This window comes from Pleurodeles waltl, chromosome 7, assembly GCF_031143425.1.
Source record: "Pleurodeles waltl isolate 20211129_DDA chromosome 7, aPleWal1.hap1.20221129, whole genome shotgun sequence".
Lineage (NCBI taxonomy): Eukaryota > Metazoa > Chordata > Amphibia > Caudata > Salamandridae > Pleurodeles > Pleurodeles waltl.
The window spans coordinates 1,103,884,896-1,103,912,311 of NC_090446.1; positions in this window are offsets into that span (position 1 = coordinate 1,103,884,896).

Here is a 27,416-nt window from a genome sequence, read left to right on the forward strand (position 1 = left end):
GAAGAAATCAAGATTAGATGGGAGATCTACAGCAACTAAATCAAAGGGTTGTTGCTAAGACCGGATAAATAAGGAAGAGAAGAACAAGGTGGGACAATTCCTAAGATCAGACAAGATGGGTCCGCCTTGTGTATAGGAAAATATTGAGAACCTGGGAGGTGTCTCAGCAGATAGGGGAGAAACAGAAGAGGCACTGTCAAGTGGTTGAACAAGCAGTACCCACCTACCCACCCTGGCAAGCTCTTCTGGTGCAATGGTTAGCTTGTAGTGCTTGTGAAGGGTGAGCAGGGGCCAGACCCCTTGGAAGATAGTTCTGAACAATTGTCCACTCTGTCCCTGTCTTAAAATGGTTCTGCAGTCAAGCCAAGGCCAAACCAGTTATCTGACTCATCCATAAGTGCGAAAAAGATGTAGAACCTTCAAAATATTTGGTATGTAAATTACAAATACAAAATGGAATAACACTATAAAGATTTTAGAGAAGTAAGAAGTGTTTCTTTAATATATGGTAGTGTTTTCTCCTTTACATACAACTAGACCCCAGACTGAACTGGGAATTAATTACCTTTCAACACCTAGATATTAATATCTACCACTCTTCCACTGATTTGTAGGATAGAAATCTGGATGGCTGTTTTGGCCATCCCCTGGATGAGATGAGTTTTACCCATAAAGACTTTAAGGAGATTTATTGCACTACTCATTTTTTCCTACTGACCATTCTACAGAACTGGGGTTATCCTGCACAGCGTTCTCTTGCCTTACTAGATCTGTAAACTCACTAACACGAATAAACCCTACTCCCCTGTACTACCTTTACTAGGCCTTCATATTCTCACAGGACATCTATGCTCGGGCAGGTCCATCAGTGGCATGCGTTGGCCTCTCAAAATTAGAGGATTTCTTTGTTGACTGCAAGCTACTAGATTTCCAAACCCTTATGGCAGACTGCAGTCTTCACCCGGGTCAACTCCTTACTTACCAACACCTTAAACAATCATTAAATGCCCTATTTCATGTCTGCCATCTAGCACCAGTCCCACATGAGGTATGCCAAACACTGTACACCGTGGGGACTGGTGGCACACTAATAAGATGGGTGTACAGAGCTTTCCTGCAACATGGAGGCAACCCCAGGGCTTCTCTCCGTACTACCTGGGAGACTGACATGGAAAAACCTCTGCTCTATACGGACTGGGATACAAAAAAGGGCTGTCCCCACAAAGTATCCTCCTGCTGCCATTTTAAGTATATTATATTTTATATTCTGAACTAACATTGCTGCGCTTCCCTTTGCTGATAGGTAAGGCAGCGAAAACTTAAAACTATGTTAGTCCAGACACAACATGTGAGCCAGAATTATAGGCATTGCCTGTGCTTGTTCAAATTAGTATTTTCTGGATGAATATACATTAATTATTTGTGGTAGTATTGTTAATAAAGATGGCACTGCCTGAAAGGTATATAAGGCAAAACAGTGTAAGCATTTGCTGTATGTAGTTATTCAATAGAAATAATGAATTGAATTCATATGATTTTACTTTCATTGGGTACTTTGTATAACCTGTCTCTAATGAATAGTTATATAAAAAAAAGCTTGGTTTCTAGGTATGTCATGCTTTCAATTTTAAATTACATTTCAGTGTAGCAGAAAAAATATATTTCACATTTAAAAGCTATCTGTGTGGCAGGATCCTTGTTTACAAGGATCTTGTGTTTTTAGGTCTAGCTGGTTCTCCAGGCCATTGTTTTTCCCCAAAAACATGCATAACATATATATATAGGGGGTTTTGGCAGCAAGTTTCATCTATTGATCTGTTAAATTGTAATGCACATTTTGCTTTCACCCACCACAGCATTGGGCTGCCAACTTTACCCACTGTTTCCCTTCACTTTAACCGGTTCTGTGCCCAGGACGTAATGGTTACGTCCTGAGGCACAGTGCTGCTGTGCCCAGGACGTAACCATTATGTCCTAGGCACACAGGGTTCCCCCCCACCCCCCCAAGTCAGGGATGGAAGGGGAAGCCCTTCCCCTTCCACCCCGACCCCCCCTCCCACCCCCCCTGTGATGTCAGCACTTTGCATTTCTCTTTCGATCACGTGGGGGAGGCCCGGAGAGGCTTCAAAGGGAAGGAAATGTATTTCCTTCCCTTTGAAGTCTCTCCAAGTGTTTCAAAAGCCGGATTGCTTGCAATCCGGCTTTTGAAACGCCCACTAGACACCAGGGATTTTTTTTTTTTTGTGGAAATTGTCATAAGGGAGCGACCCCGTTGGGCAAGGGTCGCTCCCAGGAGGGGCATTTTTTTAGAAGGCCTTTTCTGCCCCCCCTGGGGGCAGAAATCTCTAGGCACCAGGGATAATTTTTTTTGTTTTTCTTGTTTTTTGTTTACTTTTTTGTTTTAGGTGTGGGGAGCGACCCCTTAGGCAAGGGTCACTCCCCTAGGGGGCAAATTATATTGGCCTATTTTGATGAGGCCAATCTGCCCCCAAGGGGGACAGAAACCACTAGACACTAGGGATTTTTTTTTTTTAACGTGAATTTCACGCAAGGGGAGCGACCCCTTAGGCAAGGGTGGCTCCCCTGGGGGGGGACATTATTTTAGGCCATTTCCTCCCCCCTGGGGGGTAGATCAGCCTATTTTGATTAGGCCGATCTGCCCCCAACGGGGGCAGAAACCACTAGGCACCAGGGATTTTTAGTTCTTTTTGTTTTACAGATGGGCAGCGACCCCTTGGACAAGGGTCGCTCCCCTGGAGGGGAAAATTGTATTTAGGTCATTTCTGCAGATCGGCCGATTTTTGCTACGCCAATCTGCCCCCGAGGGGGGCAGAAACCACTAGGCACCGGGGATTTTTTTTTTGGCGCCAATGTCACGCAGGGGGAGCGATTCCGTAAGCAAGGGTCGCTCCCGGAGGGTGGGCAAATTTATTTTAGGCCATTTCTGCCCCCCCTGGGGGCAGATCAGCCTATTTTTATTAGGCCGATCTGCCCCCAGGGGGGGCAGAAACCTCTAGGCGCCAGGGCAAAAAATGTTTGTGTGTTTTTTTGTTTGTTTGTTTGTTTGTTTTCTTAGAGATGGGGAGCGACCCATTAGGCAAGTGTCACTCCCCTGGGGGGCAAATTGTATTTAGACCATTTCTGCCCCCCTTGGGGGCAGATTGGCCGATTTTAGGTCAATCTGCCCCCAAGGGGGCAGAAACCACTAGGCACCGGGGATTTTGTTTTTGGTGCCAATGTCACGCAGGGGGAGCGACCCCGTAGGCAAGGGTCGCTCTCGGGGGGAGGTTGGGGGACACATTTATTTTAGGCCATTTCTGCCCCCCCCCCGGGGCCGGCTGAGCTAGAGGCCAAAATCCACAGGTATGCACTTTGCAAAAAACACCTCTGTTTTCTGTGAAAAAATGTGATGTGTCCACATTGTGTTTTTGGGCCATTTCCTTTCGTGGGCGCTAGGCCTACCCACACAAGTGAGGTACCATTTTTATCGAGAGACTTGGGGTAACGCTGGATGGAAGGAAATTTGCGGCTCCTCCCAGATTCCAGAACTTTCTGTCACCGAAATGAGAGGAAAAAGTGTTTTTTTGGCCAAATTTTGATGTTTGCAAAGGATTCTGGGTAACAGAACCTGGTCAGAGCCCCACAAGTCACCCCATCTTGGATTCCCATGGGTTTCTAGTTTTAAAAAATGCGCGGGTTTGCTAGGTTTCCCCAGGTGCCGGCTGAGCTAGAGGCCAAATTCCACAGGTAGGCACTGTTTTCTATGAAAAAATGTGATGTGTCCACGTTGTGTTTTGGGCCATTTCCTGTCGTGGGCGCTAGGCCTACCCACACAAGTGAGGTATCATTTTTATCGGGGAGACTTGGGGGAACGCTGGGTGGAAGGAAATTTGTGGCTCCTCTCAGATTCCAGAACTTTCTGTCACCGAAATTTGAGGAGATGTGTTTTGTTTGCCAAATTGTGAGGTTTGCAAAGGATTCTGGGTAACAGAACCTGGTCAGAGCCCCACAAGTCACCCCATCTTGGATTCCCCTAGGAATCTAGTTTTCAAAAATGCACAGGTTTGGTAGGTTTCCCTAGGTGCCAGCTGAGCTAGAGGCCAAAATCTACAGGTAGGCACTTTGCAAAAAACACCTCTGTTTTCTTTCAAAAAATGTGATGTGTCCACGTTGTGTTTTGGGGCATTTCCTGTCACGGGCGCTTGGCCTATCCTCACAAGTGAGGTATCATTTTTATCGGGAGACTTGGGGGAACGCTGGGTGGAAGGAAATTTGTGGCTCCTCTCTGATTCCAGAACTTGTCACCGAAATGTGAGGAAAACTTGTTTTTTTAGCCAAATTTTGAGGTTTGCAAAGGATTCTGGGTAACTGAACCTGGTCAGAGCCCCACAAGTCACCCGATCTTGGATTCCCCTAGGTCTCTAGTTTTCAAAAATACACAGGTTTGGTAGGTTTCCCTAGGTGCCGGCTGAGCTAGAGGCCAAAATCTACAGGTAGGCACTTTGCAAAAAACACCTCTGTTTTATTTAAAAAAATGTGATGTGTCCACGTTGCGTTTTGGGGCATTTCCTGTTGCGGGCGCTAGGCCTAGCCACACAAGTGAGGTATCATTTTTATCTAGAGACTTGGGGGAACGCTGGGTGGAAGGAAATTTGTGGCTCCTCTGATTCCAGAACTTTTTGTCACCAAAATGTGAGGAAAATGTGTTTTTTTAGCCACATTTTGAGGTTTGCAAAGGATTCTGGGTAACAACCTGGTCAGAGCCCCACAACTCACCCCATCTTGGATTCTCCTAGGTCTCTAGTTTTAAAAAATGCACAGGTTTTCTAGGTTTCCCTCGGTGCCAGCTGAGCTAGAGGCCAAAATCTACAGGTAGGCACTTTGCAAAAAACACCTCTGTTTTCTTTAAAAAAAATGTGATGTGTCCACGTTGCATTTTGGGGCATTTCCTGTCGCGGGCGGTAGGCCTACCCACACAAGTGAGGTATCATTTTTATCGGGAGACTTGGGGGAACGCTGGGTGGAAGGAAATTTGTGGCTCCTCTCTGATTCCAGAACTTGTCACTGAAATGTGAGGAAAACGTGTTTTTTTAGCCAAATTTTGAGGTTTGCAAAGGATTCTGGGTAACTGAACCTGGTCAGAGCCCCACAAGTCACCCCATCTTGGATTCCCCTAGGTCTCTGGTTTTCAAAAATACACAGGTTTGGTAGGTTTCCCTAGGTGCCGGCTGAGCTAGAGGCCAAAATCTACAGGTAGGCACTTTGCAAAAAACACCTCTGTTTTATTTTTTAAAATGTGATGTGTCCACGTGGCATTTTGGGGCATTTCCTGTCGCGGGCGCTAGGCCTACCCACACAAGTGAGGTATAATTTTTATCGGGAGACTTGGGGGAACGCTGGGTGGAAGGAAATTTGTGGCTCCTCTCTGATTCCAGAACTTTTTGTCACCAAAATGTGAGGAAAATGTGTTTTGTTTGCCAAATTTTGAGGTTTGCAAAGGATTCTGGGTAACAGAACCTGGTCAGAGCCCCACAAGTCACCCCATCTCGGATTCCCCTAGGTCTCTAGTTTTCAAAAATGCACAGGTTTGGTAGGTTTCCCTAGGTGCCAGCTGAGCTAGAGGCCAAAATATACAGGTAGGCACTTTGCAAAAAACACCTCTGTTTTCTTTCAAAAAATGTGATGTGTCCACGTTGCATTTTGGGGCATTTCCTGTCGCGGGCGGTAGGCCTACCCACACAAGTGAGGTATCATTGTTATCGGGAGACTTGGGGGAACGCTGGGTGGAAGGAAATTTGTGGCTCCTCTCTGATTCCAGAACTTTCTGTCACCAAAAGTTGAGGAAAATGTGTTTTTTTAGCCAAATTTTGAGGTTTGCAAAGGATTCTGGGTAACAGAACCTGGTAAGAGCCCCACAAGTCACCCCATCTTGGATTCCCCATGGTCTCTATTTTTCAAAAATGCACAGGTTTGGTAGGTTTCCCTAGCTGCTGGCTGAGCTAGAGGCCAAAATCTACAGGTAGGCACTTTGCCAAAAACACCTCTGTTTTCTTTAAAAAAATTTGATGTGTCCACGTTGCGTTTTGGGGCCTTTCCTGTTGCGGGCGCTAGGCCTACCCACACAAGTGAGCTATCATTTTTATCAGGAGACTTGGGGGAATGCTGGGTGGAAGGAAATTTGTGGCTCCTCTCAGATTCCAGAACTTTCTGTCACCGAAATTTGAGGAGATGTGTTTTTTTTGCCAAATTTTGAGGTTTGCAAAGGATTCTGGGTAACAGAACCTGGTCAGAGCCCCACAAGTCACCCCATCTTGGATTTCCCTAGGTCTCTAGTTTTAAAAAATGCACAGGTTTGGTAGGTTTCCCTAGGTGCCGGCTGAGCTAGAGGCCAAAATCTACAGGTAGGCACTTTGCAAAAAACACCTCTGTTTTCTTTAAAAAAATGTGATGTGTCCACGTTGTGTTTTGGGGCATTTCCTGTCATGGGCGCTAGGCCTACCCACACAAGTGAGGTATCATTTTTATCGGGAGACTTAAGGGGATGCTGGGTGGAAGGAAATTTGTGGCTCCTCTCAGATTCCAGAACTTTGTGTCACCGAAATGTGAGGAAAATGTGTTTTTTTAGCCAAATTATGAGGTTTGCAAAGGATTCTGGGTAACAGAACCTGGTCAGAGCCCCACAAGTCACCCCATCTTGGATTCCCCTAGGTCTCTAGTTTTCAAAAATGCACAGGTTTGGTAGGTTTCCCTAGGTGCCGGCATAGATTAGCAAAACAAGTGTTATTGCCCCTTGTCTTTCTCTAAATTTTTTCCTTTCAAATATAAGAGAGTGTGTAAAAAATACATCTATTTGAGAAATGCCCTGTAATTCACATGCTAGTATGGTCACCCCGGAATTCAGAGATGTGCAAATAACCACTGCTGCTCAACACCTTATCTTGTGCCCATTTTGGAAATACAAAGGTTTTCTTGATAGCTATTTTTCACTCTTTATATTTCAGCAAATGAATCGCTGTATACCCGGTATAGAATGAAAACGCACTGCAGGGTGTAGCTCATTTATTGGCTCTGGGTACCTAGGGTTCTTGATGAACCTACAAGCCCTATATATCCCCGCAACCAGAGGAGTCCAGCAGACATAACGGTATATTGCTTTCGAAAATCTGACATTGCAGGAAAAAGTTACAGAGTAAAACGTAGCGAAAAATTTATGTTTTTTTACCGCAATTTCAATATTGTTCTTTTTCAGTTGTTATTTTCTGTAGGAAACCCTTGGAGGATCTACACAAATGACCCCTTGCTGAATTCAGAATCCTGTCTACTTTTCAGAAATGTTTAGGTTTCTGGGATCCAGCATTGGTTTCACGCCCATTTCTTTCACTGACTGGAAGGAGGCTGAAAGCACAAAATTTTTTAAAAATGGGGTATGTCCCAGTAAAATGCCAAATTTGTGTTATAAAATTGGGTTTTCTGATTCAAGTCTGCCTGTTCCTGAAAGCTGGGAAGCTGGTGATTTTAGCACTGCAAACCCTTTGTTGATGCAATTTTCAGGGAAAAACCACAAGCCTTCTTCTGCAGCCACTTTTTCCCAATTGTTTTAAAAAAAACGAAATTTTCACTGTATTTTGGCTTATTTCTTGGCCTCCTTCAGGGGAACCCACAAAGTCTGGGTACCTCTAGAATCCCTAGGATGTTGGAAAAAAGGACGCAAATTTGGCCTGGCTAACTTATGTGGACAAAAAGTTATGAGGGCCTAAGCGTGAACTGCCCCAAATAGCCAAAAAAAGGCCTGGCACAGGAGGGGGAAAAGGCCTGGCAGCGAAGGGGTTAAGTGAATTCACAAGGCCTGTTCAAATTGTTCATATCCTCCAAAACATTGTTCCCTACTTTTAATTTGCACAGCAGTTTAACAGTGTATTTTTATAATAATTTTAAATACCAGCTACTCATTTTTCTTGTACTCCTTTTTAAAGTTTATGCTATGAAGTGTTTAGGTGACTTTGTAACATGGTAGATACAAAGATTAAACACTATTCAATCTTAATGCGTACTCTATTGTTACTCAGACATCTTATAGTGAACCCCCATTTCCCCGCATCCTCTTCCTGTGGTTCGCTTATTTCTATCACTTATAAATTTAATTCGAGGTATGCTGGAATATTCACAGTGTTTTTGCTGCATTTAGCGTCACCTGCTGCGCTTTTTTTCTTTTTCAATTTAATCTTTAGATCTGGCCTTTGAGATAGGTTTAGCAGTCTTGCCAGATTACTGTTTACCAAAAACGTAATAGATAATATTCATACATAAAAAAGGGAGCATGGGGTGTGTGTCCGGAGCAGCCAGAATGGCTGACACGTCTTAAAGAATGCTCCTGAACCTCCTCCACCATTTGAAACTATCCTGCGTCCTGGGCCCGGTAAAGGCTGCTGGAGCTGATCACCTTGCCTGCTGATTAACTGCGTCACCTGGGGTTGCCAAATTGCCAGATTTTCAGTTGGCGTGGGCGTGAGAGAGAGATGATGACTAAGGAGGCACTTTAATTGTCAGGCTAGTCACTCCCATAGGGTGGGCTGCCTGAAGTGAACACGAAAAGGAGAATTCCATCATCCTGTGCGTGGTGGAATAAGGGACACTGGGACAGGGTCAGGGTGATGCCCACTCCCCACAGGAAATGGTAATCTGGGAGGTGTAGTGATCCTAAGGGTATGTAGCCCATTGGCTACAACCCTTCACTCCCCTTAACTCATCTAACCTCAGTATTTAGGTGACCCCCTGACACCAGGAAATTAGATTTGACTACTGGGAACCGAGGGAGAAAGAAGAACAGGAGAGAGTGAAAACTGAATGCTTGCACCAAAGATTGGCGCAAAACTCTGCCAGTCTGCTTGCACTTCGACAATCGCTGGGATTGACTTCGAAATGAGCTGGACATCATCCCCAAAACCCTTGGAGGACTGCCCAGCACCTCAAAAATTGGAAAAGATCTCCCTTGGAGCAGAGGAACTATTCCCTGCAGGCACCGTTTGCAAAGTCCAGTACTTCGACCTGTTGGCCATCAGGCCCGCCAAGAGAACAAAGAGAAGATTGTTTAGAGCTCAGAAGGTCAGCTCCACCACTTCACCAAAGTCCTGAGATGCTGACCTCTCTTGGAGTGTCCCTACACTTATACCTGGGGTACTGGAGCCCTTGCTGCAACCAAGGCTTGTTGGTGGTCCAACCCGGACTAAAACAGCACCAAAGCAGACCTACCATTGAGGGACATCAGGATCCACAAGGCCAGTGACGAGGGTCTTTTTCCCCTTTTCACCAAATTACCAAGACACAGAGGGGGTCATCACGACCCTGGCGGTCGGTGGTAAAGCGGCGGTAAGACCGCAAACAGGCCGGTGGAAAAATAAAATGGAATTATGACCTGTTTCCCCTTTTCACCAAATTACCAAGACACAGAGGGGGTCATTACGACCCCGGCGGTTGGTGGTAAAGCGGCCGTAAGACTGCAAACAGGCCAGTGGAAAAATAAAATGGAATTATGACCGCGGCCGCTTACGGTATCAGGACCCTGCATACCGCCATGGATCTCGGTTGTTGGGAACCGCCATGATATCCACGGTGGTAGGCACTATCAGTGCCAGGGAATTCCTTCACTGGCACTGATAGGGGCCTCCCCTATCCCCTACGAATCCTCCCCCCACCCCCCTGCAACCCCCCAAAGGTGGCACAACCCCCCTCCCCACCCCAACCTTGAACATGCACATATACACACCCCTACACGCACACACCCCCAACATGCACATATACACACTCCTACATGCACACATACACCCTGACAACACATACCCGCACACCTACAAACAGACATGCACACCGTCCGACCCGCACACATTTCCCATACACACAGCACCTCCCCTGCATGCATACACTCACTCACCCCCTCTACACTCTCACACACACACCCCCATGCACGCACACAACACATAACACCCCCCCACCCCCTTCCCTAACGGAGGATCAACTTACCTTGTCCGTTGATCCTCCGGGAGGGGACGGATCCATGGGGGCAGCTCCGCCACCAGAACACCATCACCAGAACACCGCCACACCGAATCATGGGACGTGATTCAGTGGGCGGTGTTCTGTTGACGTGGCGGTGGAGGTTGAGCAACCTCCACTTTCCCGCCATCCGCCAGTATGGCTGCTGGCGGCTTTCCGTATGAAAAAGGACGGCGGGCTGCCAGCGGTCATAATACGCGGCGCGGAAGACCACTACCACTGGCGGTCTTCAGCACGGCGGTACCTCGGCGGTCTTGCGAAAAGACTGCCGAGGTCGTAATGACCCCCAGAGTGTCTTTGACCGCCACAATCCGATGTATCCAAAGAACCACCGCAACCGAGCCCCACACCCCGAGTCCAAGGGAGGCAACAGTGCCAGCGGGGTCCTGTGACCCTATGAAGCTGGGCCTACCTTTGGGTTTGGCCAGACCGGTCCCCTTGTCACAGCCTGCACCCTTATTCTGTAGGGTCCAAGAACAGTGAGAGTGTTCAGCAGCGACACAACACCTCAAAGCACCACTGCACATGAGCCCCCCAGCCCGAGTTTGAGTGGACCAATGATGTTCCTGCGTGCCCAAGACCTAAGCCCCCCTTTGGGTTCAGCCGGGCTGCCCCCCTAGTCCGCGCTTGCAGCCTCTTTGCCACAGGACCACTTCCCATTGAAGTGAACATGGCACCTGAAGTTAAAATGCACCTCTGCACCTGGATGCCCCAGTGCCTCCTGAGCGGACCTATTGGTGCTGCCTTGGACCTTGCTGTATACTCACCTTACCTCCTGGAGAACAGTCCTGTAAGTCGTTGCTAAGTGGCCCTGTGCAGTATATGTTTATTCCCCCCATAAGCAAACATTACCACTTGAAGCTCACAGAATGTAGATTTAATTGTGACTTAAAAATTGATAACTCGAAAAGTACTAACCCTATAACGAGGGTTTCGAGGTCTAAATTGATATATAAATCTGTGTTATTTTTATAAATTGGTGTCGGATTTCTTTATTGAGTGTGTGTCTCGCATACTGGCTCTGTGTGTGCAATAAATGCTGAACACTATCCTCTGATAAGCATAACTGCTCGCCCACACTACTGCAAAAGAGCATTTAGGATTATTACTTTTAACCCCTGTAAGCCAGTAAGGGTCGCCTAAACTATCTGTATAGTGTCCTCTTACACTGGTACACTGCATAGATAGCCAGCGTCCTACAGTGTCTACTCCGCAGGTGTATGAAAATTGTGACAAAAGTGGTAAGCTCCTCTACTGGATTACCTCTAAGGATGCTGGTCCCCTCCATCAGCGACTCATTGAGTAACCCATTTCATACCCCAGAGGCGAAAGCAGGTATCTCCACGGACTACTCTGAACGGCTCTATGCCTACAGGCCTAGGCACTCCCAGGTACTCGCCCACCCTCTGTCAGCCAATGTCCCTCTCCCTCATCTTAGTCTTGAGTACTGCTGTAAACTCTGGGACATGGTTGCCCTACACTTACTTCAGTTATATTTGGAAGCAGCGAAAAACGGTTTCTACCCCCCTGACCTTGACCTGGCGACAATTGTGGTCCTTCCTAAATTGGGCCACCTGACAGCTGATGATGCCTCCTATCACCTCTTTTCGCTGATTAACACAGACGTGTCCACACTGCACTGGCCCACATCCAGAATATTGGGGGATCCACAGTTCTATTGCTTGTAGACTTCAAAAAAGCCTTTGATACACTGGATTGGGCATATCTTGATTCAGTGTTACATGCCATTGACTTTGAGCCGGCCTTCCCTAGCTATGTTAAACTCCTTTATGTGGAGCCCTCAGTGCAGGTCCTCATTAATGGACTGTTGTAAAGTATGTGTCCGAACAGGACTAGTCAGGGTTGCCCTCTTTCTCCACTTCTTTTTCCCCTGGCTACAGAACACTTGGGTAGGTTCGTTCGGTGTGATGCCCAAATGCAGGGGTGGAGTTGGAGCAGGTTGGTGGAGGATAGGATAGCATTGTATGCAGATTACATCCTCCTCATCCTTACGGACCCCCAAGATCTGGCCCACGTGCCATGGATATCCTCACCTGTTTAAAGAAGCTTCAGGGCTTTGGGTGAACTGTGGCAAGTCACTATTGATTCTGCTATGCTTAGATAGTGCTGTGATCACATAGAAATCTGTTATTCCGATCCGTCGCCTCCGCTTCAAATATCTGGGGGGGGACATATAACTATGGTGCTGGAACTCACATGTAGTCTCAATCTCATGCCTCTCCTGAGGGCAACTAAGGCCAGCGGTCATGATTTAAAAACACAAAGGTGATTGGAGGAATACTTTCAATAAGTCTAACCATTAGCAACCGCTCGTGTAGCACTGCAGTCCATTTTTCTTTTCCCCACAATGTCACCTCAGTTTGGATGTAACGATTTTCAAATCAATCTTGACTGCTGCATTAGGAGCACTCCAGCCCAAACTGCCAGGTCAGGTCTGCTCTGAAGCAACCCAAGGCTGGTTTGCCCTACATGGACAAGGGTATACCTAGAGGTGGGTCCCTTGCTCTCTGTGTCACAGGATCTAAGCTATACCTCACTGATAGGCTTAACAAGGCTGAAACCATACTGGGGCTTCTTGTGTTCCTTTCTGGAAGGGGGTCTCATCTGACAGTTCTTGATGAACTGTTCTCATGAGTAGTATGGTTAGTACTGATCTACATTAAACTGGCCTTTGTCTAGAGTGGCACAGTGGGTGAAAAATGATGAATTGGAATGCTAACCTGAGTGATTACCAGTGGTTAGGCTTTTTGCAAATATTCCTCCCATCATGTTTTGGGTGACTGATGTTCCCCTTTATGTGGCCAAGTATATGCCCAGATCTGGGTCCCTTGCTCCCTGTGACACAGGATCAAAGCTATACCTCATTGATAAAGTCTAGCAAGGCCGAAACTGATCTGGAGTTGCTTGTGCTTCCTTCTGAAGGGGACAGCATCTGCCAGGTCGGAATGGACAGTTCCCTTGATGAGCGGGGTAAGTAGTGATTGCATAAGGCAAGCCCTTGTTTACAGTGGCACAGTGAGCAAAACATTATGGCTTGGAGTACTACCTCGAGTGATTGCCTGTAGTTAGACTTTTTGCATACATTCCTCTCATCACCTTTTGGGTGCTAGGTGATGATTTATTTTTGACCCCTTTTCAAACAGCGATGATAAACAAATAAACAATAATAATAAAACGTATGGTACGAAGTGAAAAACTTGTTGTTTAATAAACATCACTAGTAAAACAACTGCATCTCTGAATATATTTTCAATTTTTTTTTTTTTATTGCAAACATAAGGCAGCCACATTTAGGTGACAGTGTTTTTCTATTTTTTCTTTTTGTAGCATATGCTTGCAATTAAAAAAAAACACCATCATACCAGCTTGCCAAAGCCAGACTTATTGGCTTTACCAAAGCGTGTTTTCTTTGTGTTGGAAATTTGCCCTTTCTACAGGGTCACCCTGGATCTTTGTTACCTTTTTGCTGAACCCAAAATATGCTGGCAATTGAAGTCTGCTAACCAGTGGTAAAGTGCTTATGCTTCTCCTCTCAACATGATAAAATTGAGATACTCCGGATTGGCATGTTTAATTTACTAATAAGTCCCTGGTACATGGTATTAAGTGTACCCGGAGCTGTAAATTAAATGCTACAAGTGGACTATTGAATCCAGCACTTCTTTCGCCATAAACTGCAGTGGCAATGTAAAGCATGTCTTCAGGCCTGCAAATATGTATAAATCATCCCAAGTTAATCTTATTGTCCATACAGCATGGTGCAAGATGTTTAAAAGTAGGGGATGTAAAAGTTTAAAGTTAAACATGTCCTTACAGTGAAAAAGCCCTAACAGCTATTTTCATTGTAGCAGGATTGGCTGTTCCAAAGGAAAGCACCATAATGCAATATTAAATACGTATTAAAATAGGTATTAAAATCCAATTCAGTGGTGAAGTCACATTCTTTCTAGATATTATGGAAAAGTTACTTTTAGAACTTTGCCTGAAGTCCCTGGAAGCTAAATCTGGATTTTACTCCCCAAATCCTGCAAGCCAGTAATTACTATTTATATCGGCATAAATAAGGTGTGAATTTGCTTTCAAGAGCAAACAATGAGCTGACCTGAATGGGCAGAGGCTATCCATCTGAACCTGATGGATTATGCAAGGAGGGCTGGGAAGATCTTTTTGAAATTAAAATTCAAGTCCGACTTGAATGTCACATACCACTTGACAGGTCTGCTGGGGTTTTTAATATGACACTTGGGTGCACTGCAAAGAGGCAAGCAAATGTTAGTTGGCACTTGAGCAGGGACTTTCATGTGCCCATCTGTTCTCCCCCACTTCCTCAGCCAGCCAGACCCCACTCGCAACAGGCCTCTTTTTGACATTACAGTGTCACATCCCTTTTGACAAGTCTGACGGGTTTACATATAATCTATCAGGTGCACTTCAAAAGAGGGAAACAGAATGCCAAAACAATCTGTGTATCAAGTGTCTGGTTGCTGAAAGCTTAGCTTTGTTCTACCAGATTCCTGTCATAGCCAAAGTTTCCTTCGACCATCTTGAAAATGCCCAAAGTGATTAGGGCTAGCTCCAGAAACTTTTGCTTCATTGGTTAAGACATCCCGGGAGATCATTCCCACCCACAAGCATGTGTCAGGTATAAATGTGTTTTTTCCAGGCACCCATTTCAGAACTCTTCTGGGCCTGAGAAAGATTATAACAGGGCTTATCTTGCTGTCTTCAACTGAGAAGGGCCCTGGAGGACTGGACCTGCTCTCTCTCTTGTACCCAGGAAAAAGAAGTGGACTCTTAGGGTCATAAGGCTGACTCCCTGTTAATGTTACAGGTACACAGCAAAATACAAGAGACCTTTCCCAGGAACTGCCCAGCTTACCAGTGCCAACTGGACCTGGACTGGACTTTCTTCTTAGCCTCTTCCTTCCAGCTTGTGAGTCTCTAAAGTGTCTCCCCTGTAGTCCTGGTCAGCATTAGAAGTGTACTCCTGTGGTGGCTGGAACTTGAAGGACTAAAGTTAAAATTTTCTGCCCAGGACAAGCCTGGTTAGTGTATATGATCAGCATTCCACGCAGTCAGTGCCAAATTGTTGATTGTGTTGCAAAATTTGTTTTATAAGGCTTTCAATTACATATTATCTCATTTGCTAACTAAGGTTTTCAATTTATTTATTGAAACCCAAATGATTACCCTGGGTATGAAGGAATCTGTTCTAACTCTAATACTAAAACCCAATAAAAATCCGGAGTCCTGCACCTCCTAAAGTTCGATCCCTCTTTTAAATAGTGATGGTAAGATATTTACTAAGATTTTGACACCAAGGGTCAAGTATTTTAAAATTAATTACCAAAAATCATAGGAGATGGGAGTTTGAACACCCATAGAAGACAGTAATTGGATGACACTTAGACACAGCTTTGAGTTGTCTAAAATAGGCATCAATTATCTGGGAGTAATCTTCACAAAAACTCTGTGATAGCAATGCCCACTTTTATTAAACACCTTATACAAAGTTCTCTAAAGGTTCAGAAGCTCGAAATTTCCGGGATAGCGAGAATGAATTGTGTCAAAATGAATTTTATGCTCAGACTGCTAATTCTGACCATGTCCCTGTGTAAATGTCCTACTTTTTCCACCAGAAACAGTCAAACATATTCAGGCTAGAATATGGAAATGTATATGAAACAACAAGACAATAATCGTCTCTAGGGCATTACTGTGTAGCACTCCTGCAGAAGGAGGCCTAGGAGCCTCAGACATAGAAAATGCATGTTAGCAACTCAAATGGGACTGGCATTCACCTAGTGCTCCAGTGAGAGATGCCTTAATGCCATCTTGATCAAGATTCCCCTACAACATGGTTCCTCACCATGAACTCACATACATCAGGGCACCGTAATGAAACAAACTAAAGCAACCTTGCTGTAATGGAATAGGACAGCTTGGACCATACAAATTACGAGCTGCCTGACACCTTTCATAGGGGACGCAGAATGTAAGTCTGCTAGGTCAGATAGATCTTACATGAGATGGTTAGAGGGGAGAGATTTACAGCTTAGGTCCATGTTTGGTGGAACCTTAAAAGTAGAGTACAATATGCAAATGACTTCCAGCAAAGACTGGATGATATTTACTGTCTCACTCAGCATTTGCACTGGGCATGACTGCCATCAGTGAGTGAGGGAGAGAGTAGAAACTCTTCTAGTATAGAAGACATGTACCCAGTGGGAGGGACAGCAGAAGCATTCTCCCACTTACACCAAACACTAGTCAAAAGTCTCCCACCTCAGCAACAAACATATGGTAGGAAATGGTCAGAACACCTAGAACAAGGCATACCCAAAAATATGTGGATATCAATCTGCCAAAGGGCAGCTAGGTATTTTGTATGTGCCCAATATAAAGCGGGGGCATGTACAATCATGCTACAATCATATCTAAGGGTGGCCTTTAGTGGCCTTCAATGTGTCTTAGAGGGGCTGTGGCATGAGGGGCTCTGATTTGCTTATGTGGTGGGAACATAACTGAATCAGCGATTTGGGGGCTGTAATCTTGTCATGTATCAAAGACATAACCAATGCTCAGTTGCAGATAAACCCTTTAACAGTTCTAGAAGGCCACATGGACGTGGAGGGGTTGTAATCCCTAGCTACACCCACAGACACTCCTTCTGGCAGCCATTCTGACATTTTCCCAGATATGGAAAATATCATACCCTCAAACCCTAGATCTGCGGTGGTCTAAAACATGGAGCTTGTATGCCATGGGGATGCTGGTGGCTACTCTTAAAGACAAAATGGTTAAATTTGATAAAATTTAAATGGCCCTGCAAACCATTAAAAAAAGACACATCTGTGCCAAGGCTCCAGCAGCAACCATGTCTGATCCGAGTGGCTGGAGTTGTCCTCCCAGCAGGTAGAAGATTTGAAAAATGTACCATCATCATAGAATGCTGAAATAGAAAAGATCTGCCAGAGGTGGAGTTTTTGAAAACTTTACACATGAGAGGTAATATTCCGTTATCAATGTAGGACTTTACTTTGGAGAGCTTCTCTACTTTATCAACTGAAAAAGAGCTTGAAGAAGAAGTATTGAACTTTTATTCTGTCCAAACTACAGAATAGCTGTAGTTGCCATCCTAAGAAATAGTTTAATTGCACATTATGGATGGTGCACTTGTCATGAAATATATTGGACGTGCATTAATCTCCCCCAATGCCCAGGTCCCAAAATGTGTTCTGCCGTAGCACTGCAAAATGTAATACCTGCAACGTCTGTACTGTAAAAAAAGCAATAGCGCGGCATGCGGCATGTGTTGTCCCCCAACCTGTCTAAACAGCCAATAACCTCTGGGGTTTGGTGATTACCTTGACCCCTGCATGTGGGTCATTCCATAATTTTCACAAGTGTGGGTGGCGGAACAAGGCATGCCTTTCCCGCTGTGTACATTACTGTGGGTGTTTTTCTGACCAGGAACACTGCCCTGTGTATCACCCAGACAGAAACAAGCACATCAATTGCTTCATGCAATACCTGTTGGCCTGCTCCTCTTTACAAATGCTAAAAATGAAGGAACCTTTTATAGAGACCCTTTCGGTATATGCTGATTGTAGCTCTGGCTTGACAGCTCAGCGGTCTGTAAGACCCATTGTTACCGATTCTTTGATACATAGAGCTTTGACTCCGCCCAGAGGTATATTTCTCTCTCACCTATGTTAATGGCTTGCTTAATGTATCATTCCATTTCCTATCGATTGCTTAGATTGCTATGCATGAGTAACTATTTTGCATCTCAAAAGTACACTGAAAAATCACACATTAAATGATATATGGTAGTGACATTGTTTGCAGAAAACATTAGTTTTGTTTTTTCACTGCAGCAGGCTTTAATTACAAATATTTTAGTTAGTACTCAAAATACGAACCAAACCTACTGACTGTTTGTCAATGCTTGTTTTAAGTAGGTGTCTCTCTGACAAAAATGTGATTTCACATTTTTTTTCACATTATCCTCCCTAAAACACTCATCTACCCTAATACATTTTTAGATCACTCATTCATCTTTACCCTCGGTGCTCTTAAGCTACCTTAGTACTTCGACCTGGAATTTGGATGGTATTAGTAGCTTATAAGCAAGCAATGGCATTATGAGGAATACTGACACTAAAAAAGTGACACATGAGCACTAAGAAAAGGGGCACCAACACGGTCACTGGCCTATTGCAGAAGAACACCAACACTGACACGGGGGCTTTGGCATGGATAAAATAAAAAGCTGGCACTAGGGCACTAATATGGAGTTACCAATAGGATGCTTACAAGAGCAAATCTGCATTGGCACGAGGACAGTGGCACAAAGGACAGTGAAACAGGAGCACCATTTCTGACATGAGTGCAAACATGAATGCTGGGAAACTGGCAAGGGAGAGTTTCACACAGGGATGATGGAATGCAAGGATGCAGATGCTAAGATAGTGACCATCAAAAGGAGACAGTCTATGTGTATGCAACAATATTGCACTGACGTGCATACTGAGAGTGAGTTGCTGAGGCTATGACACCAACATGGAGACACTGCCACTGAAAAGACAACACTAGAACAATGACAGCTTCACAAACAGTGACATGAGGATATGACACTGAAACATTGACATGGGTCACACACATTGACACTAGGGCACTGACACAGTAGCACTAACAATGACATGGTGACACTGGCATAAGTGTACTGCCACTGGTACAAAGATACTGGGAAACTGACTCAGTAGTATCACCACTGACATGGGGATATTGAGTTGAAGACAGTAACTCTGTAACACTCACACACTGCACAAATATTGATGCTGGGAAAATTGCAGGGTGCAGTGACAATGGGACACTGACAGTGCTTCTGAGATAACGGCACTAAGGTATTGATATTTGGACACAACACTTGTACAGTGACATAACTCATGAACAAGAACAACACTAGGGGAGGAGGACACCATACGGAGTACTGAACTATTGTTACTTGCACAGGAATACTGACAAAAAGACACTGACAAAGGAACACAGGCATTGACACTTATAGTGGGACTCTAACGTGGGCACTGAAACATTGCCAATGATTACTGGCAGAGCACCCTACCTTAGTATATAGACACTGAAACTAATATGAGCACATTGAAATTGGTATGTTAGCACTGGCATATGCACAATTACATGGAAGAATTTAAACTGGGGATATGAGTAGATGACGAAATAAGGCCACTCATGGCATACCAACAGGGGGAAGGAAACAGAGGGACACGGACAGATATGCACTAACTCTGGGGATACTTACACGGGCACCCTGATAGGTCCACAAGTGCTAATGCTGAGACATTGCTTCAAGGGCACCAACACTGGCACATTGGCACAGGGATGCTGACACGAGAAAACGACACAACACAAGGGCTCCAGCATGGAGGCACTGACACTGGATCACTGCCACGAGAGCACCAACACTGCCACAGAAAAACACCTGGGGCGCGGATCACTGGGACACAAGCATTTGCACTTGAATAATAATAGAGGGGTGTCAGAGATACAGACACCAGGATACTATCATAAGAGCACTTATGTGGACAGATATATGAAAATGACAATGGAGCATTAAAACAAACATTGGGAAGTCAATCACTGTGACTGGGCCAAAACCACAGATACATGAAGACACTAACACTGGAACAGTTAAGCTTGCACAAGGACATTGAATTTGGAATGGTGATGCTGAGAAAATGTGACATACATTGATATAGAGATATTGGCAGTAGGACACACCCATAGAGACACTCTAACTGGCAAAGGGACACAAGTGGACATGGAGACGCCAACACTGATACGGGGAAATTGAAATTGTCATGTTAATCAGTGGACACTGACATGCAGACACGTACATTGGGAGACTAACACTACAACACTAATGCTGGAACACAGGCACTGAAACTTTCACAAGGTCACCGATACTGGGGACAAAAGGATGCTGTAACACTAGAGAATGGATACCAAGGAGACAATCTGGGAGACCATGGACATCCAGACATATTCATAAGAAGAAGCAAGTCTATGGTCATTACTAAACAACGTTCTTTAACAGTGCTCAGCACCAAGCTCGCTTAATATTGGCAAATGTTGCTCATTAGCAATACTTTGCAACCTTTACTACTCAGACAATAAGGTAGCCTATCAGCTTCCAGGCTCAATGACCACATTATCCTTCCCTGTTTAAACCCGCCCTTCCCTCAGTTAACATGAGATTCCAGAACACATGTTTTCCGTTTCAAGCAATACGAGAATGTCACATGTATTCTGCCGACACAGAGCAGAAACGAGGAGGAACTTCATTTAGGAGGCTTAGCCTGGCTGCGTGTGCAGGTAAAGGGTTTTCTTTCCTCGTTGATTAAAATCTTCTTCGCATTTAAATTGCACTTGCTGCCATCTCCCCAGTCATTTTGGAAGCACTGTGCAATCAGTCACAGAGAGAGAAAGAGACAGGTACAGAGTGAAGGGCTGGGCCCCAAATGTATCATCAACGCTTACTTCGAGTGGTTTGGGGTCCCAGCAATGGTTAATGTGTAAAAAGAACCTGCAGGTACTCAAAGATGTTCTTATGAACTTTTCTGCCAGCACCAAAGGATATTGATGCCACCTTACGCCTTATTCTTCCACCATCCCACTCTCTTTTTCTTATTCTTATTCATGTTCATAACTTCTTTACCCCTTTGTTGCTGTATTTCTGTCTTTTCCCTTCAGTCTCCAATTATTGTCTATCACGCCTTTAGTCTGAATCAAAAGGAAGATGAAAAATAAGTCCTGGTCCCCAGAAATGAGCACTGGCCTGCAACCACCTGCACAAATGAAGCATGGCCATGGCTGGAGAGCTGACTAGCCAGTTCTTGCTCCTATAACTAGGGGAGGTGGGCCCATCAACACACTCACTCCCTAAGCTGTCCTCCTGCTCGACCAATAACCCATGCCTACATTCTCCTGCGAAATGGTCCATTAACGTCCTTCCCACAGGTGCCAGGTAAAGTCAGTGGAGTGCTATACGACAGTTGTGCTATTATCTCTGTATGCTCCATGTCTGTATAGTCGTGCAGAGCCCGGCATAGGACTGTTCATCCTACTTAGAGATCTCTGCGTGAATGCAGGACGGTGCCACAGCTCTCTTCCCAGCACTGAATGTCTGCCAAGTGGGCAGTATGTTTAAAACACCTGCTCAGCAATCTTTGTGTTCAGAAAAAAACAAAATCGTGAATTAGAAGTTTGTTTTCTCTAAACAAAAACATAAATTATTCTGATGTGCAGGGGGTTTCCCCCTGCACGTCATGGTTAGTCTGCTTCAGGGTCAGTGTGCATCATGGTAGATACGGGCAGGGGAAATGAGGAATGGTTGCCCCACCCTCAACTGGGGCTGCTGACAGGGACCGCCGCTACGATCCAGCTGCTCTCCGGCAGGCAGGCTGCTGGGTCAGGGGGTATTGTCGGCAGAAGTAAGGAAGGCCACACCGATAGCAATCCAGCGGTTCTCCCATCTATAAGTGGGCTATTAAACCCCTGGTTTGTCTAGTTCAAGGGACGGCCAACTAATGTCATTCCTCCCGCTCCGCCAAACCGTATGTGAGGCTGTACATGCAATGTTAGAATTGTCTTTAAAACGCATTCAGTTATTATCAATGGGTGCTAATCAAATGTGCCTGGAAATACAGCATTTTCTACACATTTCCTAGAGGTGCCTTCACAAATGAAGCACACCCCAGTGTATAATTTCATATATATATATTCAATACAATTTTAATCAATTTTACTGGGCAAATGTGATTTCATAACGCCATTTCACAAACATTCCCAGAAACATTCCAACATTCCTTCGTTCATTGTACTTTAAAGCGCTATTTGTTAATAATTATCACTAATAGTTGTAAAGGTAGAATAATAATAAAAATATAGCACAAACTTTGGTGCATTCTTTAAAATGGCACCATATTCTGCCATTTTGTGAACCAATGACCTACCTAGAGACTACTTGTATGTTGCAGTTGTTCCTTGGGGATATACCCGCACAAAACATCTACCCCTTGGTGTGGGCATGACTGCTCTCATACAAATTTGGCTCACCACGTGTTTGTTTACAATCCTTCGAGCTTGTTACTGCCTGCAAGAGTCTGCACATCATTCCAGTGAAGGTATTGATGGCGTTTTTGATACTCTTTGCTGTGTATTGTTTGATTTTTTTTATTTGAATCTGTTGATTTTTAACATATTTCCCTTGACTACATTACAGCTTTTCAGCAGTTAAATGAATACGCGTAAAGTTGTCTGAGTAACAGCTTTTACATGGAGGGTCTCACAGTTAGTGTCAACAGACGTGCGGTCGCTTTGGTGACTCATTACAAGATGGCACAGGCTGTTCCCTAGTAGAAACCAGAACAGAACTAGAACAATAAAACACAACAATATAAATGTGAAAACAGAGATATGCTGTTTAAATCGACACAGTATGGCCTTTCTAATTGGTATATGACTATACACAGATAGGTGGTAGTCGTGGATTATTTCTTAAAAGAGATAATCAGTGCTTGGGACATTGTGTGTTGTAAGAGAAATAGTGTGACTCGTACATAACCTAGGGTTTGGGCTTGCGCCATTATGACATAATGTATCTATGTTTGAGCAGGGGCGTCGGAGCGAGCTAGTGGCCGTAGTGGAGTCAGAGAGAATGGTGTCCTAATGAGATGCTATCGGATATTTACGGAGGCCTAAAGTGTCTTCTCTGGGTAATGCTACACTTTCTGCACGGGTCCATGTGAGTAAAGATGCATGCCAAGCCAGTGCTGGAGGTTCAGGTAATTTCAATTTTCTTGTTATAATGTGTGTGGCTACTATGAAGCCCAGATCTAAAAATCGAGTAATTGCTTTTTGTGTCATCAACCCACGGTACACCCCAAAAGGCATGTTTCCCAAGTGTGTAGGCCTTGACGATTGTTGCATTCAGACAGAGAACATTACACCATGCCAGTAGGTTTGTAATTGTGCACACTGCCATAGCATGTGGAGCAAATCCACCGTTACATAATGACAACGAGGGCAGGCCGCGCCTGTCCGGTGGAAGTAAAGGTTGACTTTGGCAGGAGTTATGTATGATATAGAACTGTATCAATTTAAAACGGGCGTTACGGGGGACATGTGTCAGGTCATCTATCAGCACAGCCCATTCCTTATCTCAGCAGGGACTGGTTAAGTCAGTTTCTCATCGATGAGGTAAAGTTGTTAGAGGTGGTGCAGTGTGTATACGCAGTGAATCGGCAAACTAGCGTATGAGATGACGACCTGAGCCCATCACATGGATGTATTGAATCAGGAGGTATGCTGTGGGTTCAGTCATCATGTCATCCCAGCATTCACTCAGTGAAGTTATTAATGAGTTATGCAGTAAGAATTGCCCAGGGAGGAGTCCATCTTCTGCCACAAGTGATGCATATGGGATAAGTACACCATCACGGTACAGGTAATCTAGGGTATGATTCTGGGCAACTTGCCACGCAGGTAATTCTGCTGTGGATGTGGATGTGGATGTGGACATGGTGTGCAGCATGAGCAGCCCCTCCTGTTTAGGTGCAGGTAGGCAGAGTCACAACTCGTGGCTTGAAGCAGGGCCAGTGGCAGTTAGCTGAGGTAAGTGCCTTGTTCCAACTGTTAGCAATAGGTGGAGCGTTTGCACTGGGAGGACAGTACGGTTTACGCTGATGAGTAACATCTGGCTGGGGTGATCAACAGTTTTTCAGCATGTAGGTGCAGGAGTAATAAAGCGGGAGATCTTGATCCATCAGGAATGCCAAAGAAGGGGGGTCTTGGGAGGAGAAGGCAATTCAGGGTATTGGGTATTTAAATGGTAGCTAGTAATATTTATCCAGTGCCACAGTAAGTTATGGCATGAAGTCAGGGCCAATAGGGCTGGAGCCAAGCATGCAGTCATGTAAAGGTGCAAAAGATAATGTCACATGTTAATCTTCACTTCACATTCGGTTCAATCGCTCATGTCTCAGCAGCAGGAGCATACGGTCAAGAAGGGCCACAGAAGGAAGACCTCGCCTCACGATACAATTTTTGCAGGTGGGTCCTGGAAGGCCTGGACACAGGAGAACTCGCCCACCCTCGTTGGTCCAAGATATGCAGACGTGCAGGGTAAGAGGGCCTCATGTGCTCCTCATGCGGCCGTTTCAGTGCCGAATAGCACAGCAAAAAAGTATGAAGAAGGTAGGCCTCGGTTTGCTGCAGGACCACCAGCACAGCCCACCTTCTTCTCCGTCTCCAGCGCGGAACCCAGCAGCGGGCACGCACTACAGCCGGCGAGGGCATCAGGGCACATACGCCGTAGTATCTCAGTCCCTCACGCTTTATTTGTCAGACTCTGCGTATGTAGGGCATAGTGCGGATCCCCACAGACAAGTAGTATCAGATGCGGCCTCTTCAAGTGCCTGTACTATGCACCCAGTATGCGGAGGTCACCGCTAAGCAGGAGGCCGCGTCAGGCTGGACTGCCCCTCTCCCCCCGCCACTCTGCCGCCAGGTTGCGGAAAGCAGACGTTTTGCAGGTTTATGGTGTGAATTGGGTGAGGAGGATGGCAAGCACATAACAGGATAATTAACAGCTTGGCCGCGATAGGTGGCGTAGCTTTTTCAGGACGCATCTGCCATCTTGGCGGCACAAACCACACCCCTTGCTATGTATTGTTTGGTAATATGTCTACTTTGTTTGATATACCTACACTCAGTAATTCTTACAAAAGAAACGTCTTCTGACATCAGAGTTGACTAGCCTGTTACAGCAGTAGCTGGGGATGTCAGAATATATTCTCTCACCTATTGTGAGGATTATGTTAACACACTCAGAACATCCTTTATTCAGGCCAATCGGCTGTTAGTAGCACAAACATAGACAGAATCCGACCTCCACGTCTAACAAAGGGGTGCAAACTTACCTCTTTTCCCCCAATATTTAGAGAAAATTACTTTTAATTAGTGGAAATGTGGCTTGCTAGCATATCACATGAATCTTGTACGCAGGGTCATACCTCATAAAAAAACATACCAGATACTGGCAGGAGAATGAATTGAGTAAAAAATGTCTCTTGACCAATGTTTTTTTTTGGTAACCAAACTTTGAGTTTGTATAGCACCAAGACATGAAGGGAAAACTCAATAGAAAGGGAGAAAAAAGTGCACATTGTCAACACTGTACTGTTGACAAGTTGTGGGCGCCACAGCTTTTGAGCAGATAGGAGCCCTGACCCATTTTCTAGAGCACACGTATACTGCAGTATTTCCACCATCTCCCCAAAATGTTACAGTGTTAGCGGAGGCATCACCTTGCAGTGTACATGGGTTCCTCTAGTTCCGCACACTAGTCCATTGCCTCTCTGCATTTGGAGCGGTGGAGGTGTGGGCTGATTTCCAGTCCAGTGTTGTTTGATCTCCTATTTGGCAACTATGACCCCAATTCCCAGTGAAGTGCATTCTCTCCTAGGGCCTCCCACATCCTCAAGGATCCCCAGCAGGGTGACACTGGGAGGTGGGTGGGGGGGGCGATGAGAAGTCAACTGGGCTCTCTATAATTCAGGAAAGTGCAGATAACATCTTGGTCCACGATCAGTCAATAATTGGGTGTAAGGAAGTCACCCTTCTAGCATATTCACCCCAATATTTCTGACTGATACTAATGGTAACTGACCCTGACTGTTATTGGTGTATGGTCAAATTATAATTTTATAATTCCAATTGGCAATAATAGGCCCTATAAGCCCCTAGTAGATAAGAGGGCAAAGGGGATTCAAACTACCTATAAGTTTCTGGTCTATAGTAGGTCCTGGAAGTTTAGAGTCCCAGTAGATTTCCTGCACTAGAGTGTGCACTGCTGTGTGCCTGCTGTTCTTTATAAAGACAGCCCTGCTTTGCAGACTGTCTTTAAAAAGTAAAATGTATGCAAGTTCGACTTTGGAATTAAAGGTGCTTCCATAGTATTAATCTACCTAATATATACATAAAAGTCACCCCAAGGTTTCCCCTAGATGCCCTAGGGGTGGGGTGCCATGTAACTACAATCAGGGGTATTATACAATATGTTTTATATGCCCTGGTGAGGGAACAACTGCACCTTTTAATTTCCCCCCATTGTAGAAAGTCAGCTCCATAGGCTATAATGGAAATGCGTTTCATAAGCCTAGGTATGGCTAGGAAAAATGTACAAATATCAAAAGTGGACTCAAATGAATGGTAATGATAAATGCAACAATTTGCCATTGTTTGACTAATCATAACATATACAGAAAAGACGTTATAAGGACTTCCTTTTCTGTAAGCCAAATTCAAGCCTGTTAGGGGTCTCTCCTGATTGGGCAGTCCTAACTGGATTAGCCAGGCTGCTTGGATTAGGTAATAAGTGGTCTGCTCTGACAAGAGGTTATCTGTTGGAGGGATATTGGCAGATAGTGAACCAGGCAAGGAAGGGGGCTGGGTGAAGCAAGCCGAGGCTTCAAAAAGATACCAGTCAGAAAGTAATGTAACCAGGCCTGCCCTCTTACCCCTGTGTAGCCGGGCGTCGGAACACCCGGCTACCACCAATGGCGGCCTCCAGGCAGCTCGATACCCTGGGGGCACCGCCGGGGAGGACCCGGAAGGCAAATGCGTCGGTGTAAGAAAGTACCATCTTGCCTGGCATGTTACCCCCATATTTCACTGTATATATGTTGATTTAGTCTATGTGTCACTGGGACCCTGCCAGGCAGGGCCCCAGTGCTCATAAGTATGTGCCCTGTATGTGTTCCCTGTGTGATGCCTAACTGTCTCACTGAGGCTCTGCTAACCAGAACCTCAGTGGTTATGCTCTCTCTGCTTTCCAAATTTGTCACTAACAGGCTAGTGACTAAATTTACCAATTCACATTGGCATACTGGTACACTCATATAATTCCCTAGTATATGGTACTGAGGTACCCAGGGTATTGGGGTTCCAGGAGATCCCTATGGGCTGCAGCATTTCTTTTGCCACCCATAGGGAGCTCTGACAATTCTTACACAGGCCTGCCAGTGCAGCCTGAGTGAAATAACTTCCACGTTATTTCACAGCCATTTACCACTGCACTTAAGTAATTTATAAGTCACCTATATGTCTAATCTTCACCTGGTGAAGGTTGGGTGCAAAGTTACTTAGTGTGTGGGCACCCTGGCACTAGCCAAGGTGCCCCCACATCGTTCAGGGCAAATTCCCCGGACTTTGTGAGTGCGGGGACACCATTACACGCGTGCACTGTACATAGGTCACTACCT